Source organism: Rosa rugosa, chromosome 1, assembly GCF_958449725.1.
Source record: "Rosa rugosa chromosome 1, drRosRugo1.1, whole genome shotgun sequence".
Lineage (NCBI taxonomy): Eukaryota > Viridiplantae > Streptophyta > Magnoliopsida > Rosales > Rosaceae > Rosa > Rosa rugosa.
This window is the reverse complement of record NC_084820.1, coordinates 43,851,300-43,860,577: the sequence shown is the minus strand read 5'-3', so window position 1 is coordinate 43,860,577 and position 9,278 is coordinate 43,851,300. Positions and strand designations below refer to the sequence as shown.

The window sequence follows — 9,278 nt, the reverse complement described above, 5'->3', positions numbered from 1 at the left end:
CATATGAGTTTCTCTTATAAGGAAATGGAATTGGTCTTATTATGGAAAACACAGATTGAACGAACGAGCGGGAGTTTTGCAGTGCTCATTCGACTTTTGCCCCGGTCATTCGGCCACTTAGAAGAAGCATCTAATTGTTATACAACTTTCTTTACGCTCACTGCGCTTTGTCATTCTTACATGTCTCAACTATATGGACCAAATCAACTTCTTCGCCTTTGTACTCGGTGTTTGTTTTGTTGAAAATATTGATATTAAATTATTAACTCTCTATTATCTATAAACGAACAATTCGGTAAAAAAATTGTAATGTTATGACCAAGTAAAAAGAAGTATTACCGTTAACGTGCAAACGACATTTAATTAATTTGTCTTTTGATGAAAAATATTTTACTTTCTTAAATAAAAGAAAGAAATCATAAGAAATCATTTTCCTCCTCCTTCCTCTTATGAGTTTCTTAAATACGAAATCATAAGAAATCATTTTACTTTCTTAAATAACTTTCTTAAATATGACCAAGCAAAATAATTTTTCAAGATCATCAAAAACTCATAAGAGGAAGGAGGAGGAAAATGATTTCTTTTAATTGAGTTGCATGAAAAAATGTGGTGGAAGGTATTTTATAGACACAAGGTATTTTTCATGCAACTCAATTAAAAGAAATCATTTTCCTCCTCCTTCCTCTTATGAGTTTTTCATGGTCTTGAAAAATTATTTTGGATCCATGAGTCTTTTTTAAGAGAGTTCAAACACAATATGAGTTTGATGTTCTTGAGATTTAGAGTGCTGCTACTACCACAAAGAAGGTCGTTGTACTCTGGGAACCATTTGCTATTGAAACTTCTATTTTTGTATTTAGGAGATAGTACCAAGTTCAGCAGTTCTAGACTTGATTTAATTGTATAAGATTTTTCTGACTTAGATTGTTTTCACTTAGATTTGATTTACACATTCTATCTGATACTTTTCATTTTGCATAAATGATTTCTTCATTTTCTTATAAGATTAGCAATTAGAGCACCATAGTTTACCAGCAAGCTTAATGCGTGGGCAGTGGCGGAGCCAGAAATTTAAGTTCACTGGGGCACAAAAAAAAAAAAAAATATATATATATATATATATATATGAAAACATACAAATGTAATTTTTATCTATTACAATGGTAATTGCCCTCAACGAAATTTCATATTTTGAAATCGTTGCATGATAACCTCGTCATCTATGCTAGTAAAAATGTCATTTTCAATATATGAAATCAAGCAATCATTCATAAACTCGTCACCCATTCGACTACGTACTTCATCTTGAACATTAGGATGATAACTTGAAATTGGAGGACGATTTCCAGGATCAGAAGGATATTTTTCATTAATTTCGGGACAAGGCTTCTCTGAAATACTATCATACTTTGTTTTTTTTGCGGGGGATGAATCCAATGAACTATTTGTACCTGACGACTCCCCTGCACCAGAATTTTCTTTTCTTTTAAAGTACCTTAACATATTTGAATGAATAATTGAGTAGTACTGAGAACCGAAAGAATCGACTACAATAATACTCTTCACAAAAGAATTGAATGAGAGTCGTTACTTGACGATGTATATATATACATGTTATTGATGTAATAGAATATTTTTTTAATCATTTTCTTATTAGACTTGAAAATCTGTAAGTAATAAGGAAATAGGAATCATTAATCCTTTTTTTATTAGTAAACAAAAATTATAAAAGAAAAATATTATATGAATTTATGAAGTTAAAGAAAGTCAAACGTGGGACCCACGTTTCTCAACAATTAAAACAGAAACAACTAAGGAAGCACGTGAAGTACTCCATGGAGATCATGAGATAATATTTTTTTATTCTATAATACTAACTTTATATTAATATAATATTAATACTATATATATATATATTAATTTTTTTCTGAAAATATGAGTGGGGCACGGGACCCACTGGGCCCTGCCTCCCTCCGCCCCTGTGCGTGGGTGTTCTTGAAGAAAACTATCTCTGTGCAAACAACTTCGTGTCCCACTCTGCCCTTGTGTAATGATGCGATAACCACACAGAAGGATTGTATGTTTGTTAGAAGGGCGATGTTTTCATTTGTTTGGAGTTAACTATTTAGTTCGAGCTTTTATTTTTTTATTATTTTTGTTTTTTTTGAGTAAAGGTACTGAATTTCATTGATAGTTAAGTAATGGAGTTACAATATCATGCTGCAATACATCTTGTATGCATTCTGGAATTAACTATTTAGTTCGAGTTACAATGTTGGTAATTCTAGATATATATGATGCAAGTTGTAGTAGTAGTGTAAATAGTTGTCATAACGTTATTAAGAACTTTAACTCTAGCTCACCCTTCCCTTACTATCAAAAACAAAAAACTGTATGGGATTAATTCAGTCTATGACAATGAAATCCCGGAACCACATTTTAATTAAGTCTAAATTTATTGAAATATCATCTAATAATAAAAGACAACCACATGCCTAAACTAAAGGTTTTGCTAGCAGAGCCGGCCATGAAATTTTAGGCTCAACGTGCACCAAATGAATGAGGCTCAATTTACCTCAAGAATACTCTATAACGAATGTTTTACATTTGTTTAGTTACTAGTTGAGTTCGATTACAATATTGATATAGTTATGAATGTGATACAAGTTGTAGTTAAATAATTATAAGTCATTCTATAAGATAGAATTATGTGGCACAACCGACAAATTGAATTTAGTTAATTAAGAACATAGAGATTGTTCCGAACAAGCATAGACTCAATATGTAAGTTGCAAGCGCGTATATATCTATATGGCATCAGTGGCGGAGCCAGTTCAGGACGAGTGGGGGCCACTGCCCCCACTGAGATTTTGACATTTGGTTCCCAAGTATACATTTTGCCCCCATCAAGTGGCCATATATAAACAAGATATATGATATATGTATATATATTATGTTCAGTGTAACCCCATAGCTTCTTGTGCAACCCCATTCATCATAGGACTTGGCTGCCGTGCAGATTTGCATGGTATGCAGATTGCTTTACAACCGTTCATTGCACTCTACTCCTCATCCAGCGGCTCAAAATGCTTCCCATCCTCAACTTGTCAATCACGTGCTGGCACTGTTCTACTCACATTGCCGATCTGCATGCTATGCAGATCTGTATAGCAGAATTTTCCTTCAGCATATATATATTCAAACTCAACTACCAAGTACCAAAGCCAACAGACCCAGCACTCTGCACAGTCTGCACTCAAAGTCAATAACCAAGTACCAACTGATATTGTTGGCTTCCTAATTGCTGCGATGGCTTCGTTTCTCAAACCTCATATATCAATATCTCTTTGTTGATCAAACTCAACTACCAAAGCTAAGCCAACACTCAGGTTGATTAATTTGTTTGTTTCTTTTTTACTGTTTTTCTTCTCCTCTGTGGCTCTGTTCTAAAGCATGAGTGATGTTAAGAAGACCCCAGATGAAGAGATTTAATACCCATTTGGCTGTTCCTAATTAAAATTCAATATCTGCCACCAAAGTGATCTTGTCCGCAGGTATAGGGTTTGACTGAGAACTCCCATACCAACATTTTACTTGAAATAGAAGCCATCAAACCATTCGTGACCTTATAAAGAGCATCTCATGGAGATATAATGTGTCTTCCCAAAATAATTATCTTGGACATTAAGTGCCTCCCCAGATCTCTTCTTCCTTTGTAGCATTTTGGCCAACTACTTCTTGCATTTTGGAAGACCCCAGTTCGTTTTCTTATGTGTCAACTACTTCGTAGCCAATACTTGCCTGTGTCAATTATTCTCAATTTGAGGCTATTTGCTTTGTTGTTTGCCAGATTAAGAACCTCGGGTTGAATGATAGCTTAATGCGAAATCGAATGGGAGATCAGTGGTTGAATGATAGCTTAACGGTATACCTTGAGAAAGATATATTCAATGTCATTGACAATGAGCCTATAATTCAACGATTCCAAAAGATGGCTCCTCGTCGTGGACAGCTATAGATGACTTGAGCAGTATTGTTTCTGTTTTGTTAGGAAATATTGATTGTCTTTTGTGCTAGGAAATAACTCAAGTCTTTTTTGTATAATGCGAATCATATTTGTGTATTATATGGCAGTTATATGCACTGATTGCAACCAAATACAAGGGATGTATTTTGCCATTTTGGTTCATCAATAGTCTTTTGGTGTTTGGTTAAATTTTTTTGCCCCCATACATATATATTCCTCCCTCCGCCACTGGCATAACCCACAAGCTCATATAGTAAGTGAGGCGCCTAGTATACATGAATATAAGCCCCAAGGAGAATTCCTTTCAGATTCGTTCTTGAAAACCCTCATTTATTCCTCGTGAGAATCAATAGTAAGAAGAAACTGAATGGACAAGCCGGGGTTTTGTTGTGCTGATTCGATTTTTGTCCTAGTCAGCTAGTTAATTATAAAAAATTAAAAAAAAAAATTATTGAATTATTATACAACTTTTTTTAACGCTTACTACGCTTTGTCATTCTTGCATATCATAACTATATGGACCAAAATGACTTCTTCGCCTTGCTAAGAAATTAATAACAAATTATGAATTCTCCATAATTTGTGGACAAGCGATTCGATAAAATGTTGTTATGACCAGTGTTCTGAAAAGCGTTTTCAGGGTACCCCAGGAGCGTGCATCGGTGTAAGGCAGAATTGATTTGCATCTTCACAGCCAAAGTGCTATGCCTGAAAAGCGAGCACCTCAGGTGATGTGAGTCGCTTTATGGCAAAAACATATTGGGGCGCTGAAGCGTGGAACTTTGAAGACAATGAATATTTTGTTTCTAAAACTTTTCCCAACAAAACGTTGTTGTTTAATTTAATTGGACAATTCTAAATGCCATAGTACAACTACTTGCCTACTTGGATTCCCTTTTTCATTTATTTTTGGAACTTTTTTTTTTTTTATGTGGCAAGAACAGAAAATTATATTAATAAAACAAAGGATTACACAGAATGAGGACCCAACTGGGCCACTTAGAGACAACACAAGGGCTAACGAAGGTCCAACAAACCAAACCAGGCGAGCCCACAACTCAAGCAGCACCCTAGACACAGCAAGATGAGTCAAACAGAACAAAGACAAAGAGAAAGTTTGGGAATTTCTGATGTATTGATCTTCTCCAAAGATGGAGTACGTACATATACAAAGTAAACACATTCCTAATAGGAAACTAATTACACCGTGATATTCTCCCCCTTAACTACATGATATCCTCCTTACACTACTAGAGAAAACCCATTCAGGGACGAAATCAATTTGTCTCTAAAAGCTGAGAACTCGTCCAAAAAAAAAATTTGAGACAAATTCATTTTGTGGCTAATGTCGTCTCCTAATGCTCGTCCCTAATTAGTAAAGGAAACGGCTGATAAATTCCGTCTCCTAATGCTTTTGGAGAAGAAATTAAAATTATCCCCTATTCAACAAAATTTTATCCCCCATTCTCTTTCAGGTTGGCGGGAAAATTAACGATAAATGGCGCCAAGTTGAATAAGGGACGAAACTCATTCCGTCTCTTTCTATTTTTAAATTTTAAATTATTTTCAGATTTAATGGCGCCTATCAGACGAATAGGGGATGATTAAAACAGGAAAATACTGAATTTGACACAGATTCAGATACACATGAGCAAAGACAAACCCCAATTTCATTTTATAGAATGCAAAGTTCAAACACTAATAAGACAACGACATAGTTTAAGATAAGACTATCTAAAACACAACACACCAGCAACTGAATACAATGTTTATCTGAAATGCATATCTAACTCAAGTACAATATTGCATTTGCATATGCAAAACTTAAGGTGTCATAATCGTTTATTCTTGGCGAGGAAGAGGCCCCACTTCTACTCTCTAGAGTTAGTCCTAACCAGCTTTGCCTTCCATCCACCATGTCATTGTAGTCCACCTGAACATATTTTGATTTCAAAGAATCAGAATTTCATGAATGCATAGAACTGTAATAACATATCAAATGCCCATATAAAATGAGGAAGAAACTCACCTTAGAAAAGTCCTCAATAAATGCATCCTTGTCCTTCTCAATGGCATTTAATTCCCACTGAAGAACTTTCATGAACTACATGTGCCACAAAACAATTTGGTATAAGTTCAGCACGCTCAAAATCATGTATATAAACAGAAACAAAGAAATATCAGAACTAGCATATTATCTCCAGTACCTTTCCATCACCAAAACATCAACAACTACTCACTAATTAATAGGCCATGAAATCCAAACAATACTGGTATCAAATGCAAAAGAAACCACAATAACATTCTGGTAATCAAGAGACTCGACCAATATATGTAAGCCCCAATATATGTAAGCCTATTAGAAATTTATACGGATCGGACTTGAGAAATTATACATGAAATATTAAGTATTATAGTATGAAGCCAAATAAAAATATTTTTATAGTAGATATATATCAAGAATGAAAATCAATACCAGGGTTCATTGTTTTGAGGTTCCAACCTTCTCAAGGTATTCCATAGGTTAAGCCGAAGAGAATCCTGAGGATAGGTTAATACAACATTGTTAGAAACAGATCCCTGCATTCTATCCATAAACATGATAAAGATCGAACAATTCATACTTTTATTCGAAGCTGAAAGCTTCACGGTGCAAAAGTTTTCACATACAGTGTGAAGCTCACCAAAAAACTTATTCAAGGATAAGCCAATAAGATATAAATAATCCAAGTAGCAATGAAAAATAGACAGTGAAGATATCAAGCAATTAACTAAAAGATTGATTTGTACTTGAAGACATCAAACGTAAGAAGTAGAAGATGAAGGTTCAACGGGCGTACCTGATTGATAAAAAGAATCTAGAAAAGGTCCAGGTCTTAGATAAATCCATTTTAAGTGGCGTACCTGATCGAAAAATAAACCAATGACGAACCTGACCAACCCTGCAAGGCAGGCCAACGCGGCTTCAATTGCAGCGCCAGATTCGCGCATCTTGAGTGGCGTGGCTCTGGGAGGGAGCACAACCTTGCCCACAAGGTTTGTCTTGCAGCGTTCCAGACCACGGAGGAAAGGAGCCTCCGAGATACGAACTGAAACAACACCATTCTCCATGAACGGCGACGGAAGCTCGTCAATGTTGAAGCCGAGCGGTGGAGGCCGCGCCGGGGCGACCAAAGAAGAAAAAGAAGGCTTGTGAGGGGGCTGGGGGTGGCGCTGCTGCCGGAGGAGGAGCCAGCCATCCGGCCTGGGCACGACGAAGATCTGGTTAGGGTTTATCCACCCTGGGCACCGCGAAGATCTTGTTTGGTTAAAAAAAGAACAACCACAGAACGCCAAGGCTAGTATTACCAATAATAAAAGGTCAAAATATATCTTTTTTTTTACAAATAACAAATTATATTTTACTTGTTTATCCTTTGTCATTGACGTGGTTTTCCTAGTATCTATATAAGGGGTATTTACGTAAAAAATTATATTTTAGCTAACAAACAATTGTTAATAGACAAAACCTAATACACTAAACTCTTTTCATATAAAAGATGATCTAGAATCCGGATTTTCAAAAAAGTTCTCTTATATTCTTTGTACGTAGTAGTCAGCAATGCAATTGTTTTCTAGTCGAGCCTCTACCCTTAATTACTACGACATCAAAAAACAAAGATTAGCAGTAACAAAACTAAAAAAAGACTGAAATTATGCAACATTGAAAACCCTAATTCGAGATTTGGGGTACTAAATGAGGAGAAGAGAAACTAAGAAAAGCGATATAGATGAGAGAGATTGCATGACAGAGACACTGCTGCTGGGAGGTATAGGTGTTCGAAGGTTCGTATGGGGAAGTCTCAGAGCAGTGATCGTTGAATAGTTCGAAGAACTAAGATAAATGGAGAGGCTATGTATGTGTGAGATCAGAACTACATCGTTTCAATCCCAATCAGTTGCTACACACTGTTTATTTTTGCCAAACCCTATCTAGACAAAAAGTTAAAAAAAAAATATAATAATAATAAAATACCGCCAACAAACAGCTTAAATTTTATCAATTATTTGCAAAATCTAAAACGAATAGGAGACTAAATTAAATTTCGTCCCCAATTAAATTTTGGAACAAATATTTGTTGTCTCTAATTGAAACTTATTTGTCTCTAAATAATGTCGAACGGAGAGTTTTGAAAAACAAAACTTTTAGGGACAAAATAATTTTTTTTTGTCTCTAATCATGTGTTTGGGGGACGAAAAATTGGTCCGTCCCAAAAAGATTTGTCTCCAAATGGGTTTTCTCTAGTAGTGTTAACTATACAATCCTAATTATACTACAATTCCTACAATTATGGAGAGTGACTCACGCCAACACTCCCCCTCAAGTTGGAGCATACAGATCATGGATGCCCAACTTGTCAAGTGAGTCACAAAACGCCTTACTAGAAACTGCATTTGTAAGAATGTCGGCCAACTGCTCCTCAGTAGGTACGAAAGGAAAAGAGATGATTTGTTGATCCAGCTTCTCTTTGATGAAGTGTCTATCAACCTCCACATGTTTTGTGCGATCATGTTGGACATGATTATGAGCAATTTCAACTGCAGCTTTGTTATCACAGAATAAGGGCATGGCTTTCTTCTGCTTGAACCCCAAATCCCTCAACAAGTGTCTTAACCACAACATCTCACAAACTCTACGAGCCATTCCTCTATATTCTGCTTCAGCACTAGAACGAGCCACCACCTTCTGCTTCTTACTCTTCCAAGTAACTAAATTCCCACCTAAAAACGTAAAGTATCCGGAAGTGGACCGTCGATCAGTTATACAACCTGCCCAGTCTGCATCTGTATATCCCAAAACATCCAAATGACTATGCTTAGAAAACACCAACCCCCTTCCAGGAGCAGACTTCAAGTACCTCAAGATCCGAACTACAGCTTCCATATGAGCCTTACTAGGATTATGCATGAACGGACTCACAACACTAACTACATAAGCTAAGTCTGGTCTAGTGTGTGACAAATAAATTAATCTTCCAACTAACCTCTGATATCTTGCCTTATTAGCGGGCACTTGATCTGGATACTCAGCTAACCGATGGTTTTGCTCAATAGGTGTGTCAGCTGGTTGGCAATCGAGCATACCCGTCTCTGCTAATAAGTCAAGGACATACTTTCTCTGGCTCAACACAATACAATCTTTTCCTCTAGCAACTTCAATTCCCAAGAAATATTTCAAACTCTCCAAGTCTTTCATTTCAAATTCTGCTGA

At 36.0% G+C, this 9,278-nt stretch overlaps 1 long non-coding RNA gene across 1 annotated transcript; it reads right to left on the bottom strand.

Annotated features, from left to right (window-relative positions):
• Positions 1–5,707: 5,707 nt before the first annotated feature.
• LOC133739427 (uncharacterized) lies at positions 5,708–7,306 on the bottom strand. The gene is made up of 3 exons (XR_009860620.1): positions 6,504–7,306; positions 6,057–6,131; positions 5,708–5,960 (listed from the first exon to the last, which is right to left on the bottom strand). It is a non-coding gene; the product is annotated as an uncharacterized LOC133739427 (long non-coding RNA).
• Positions 7,307–9,278: the final 1,972 nt, after the last annotated feature.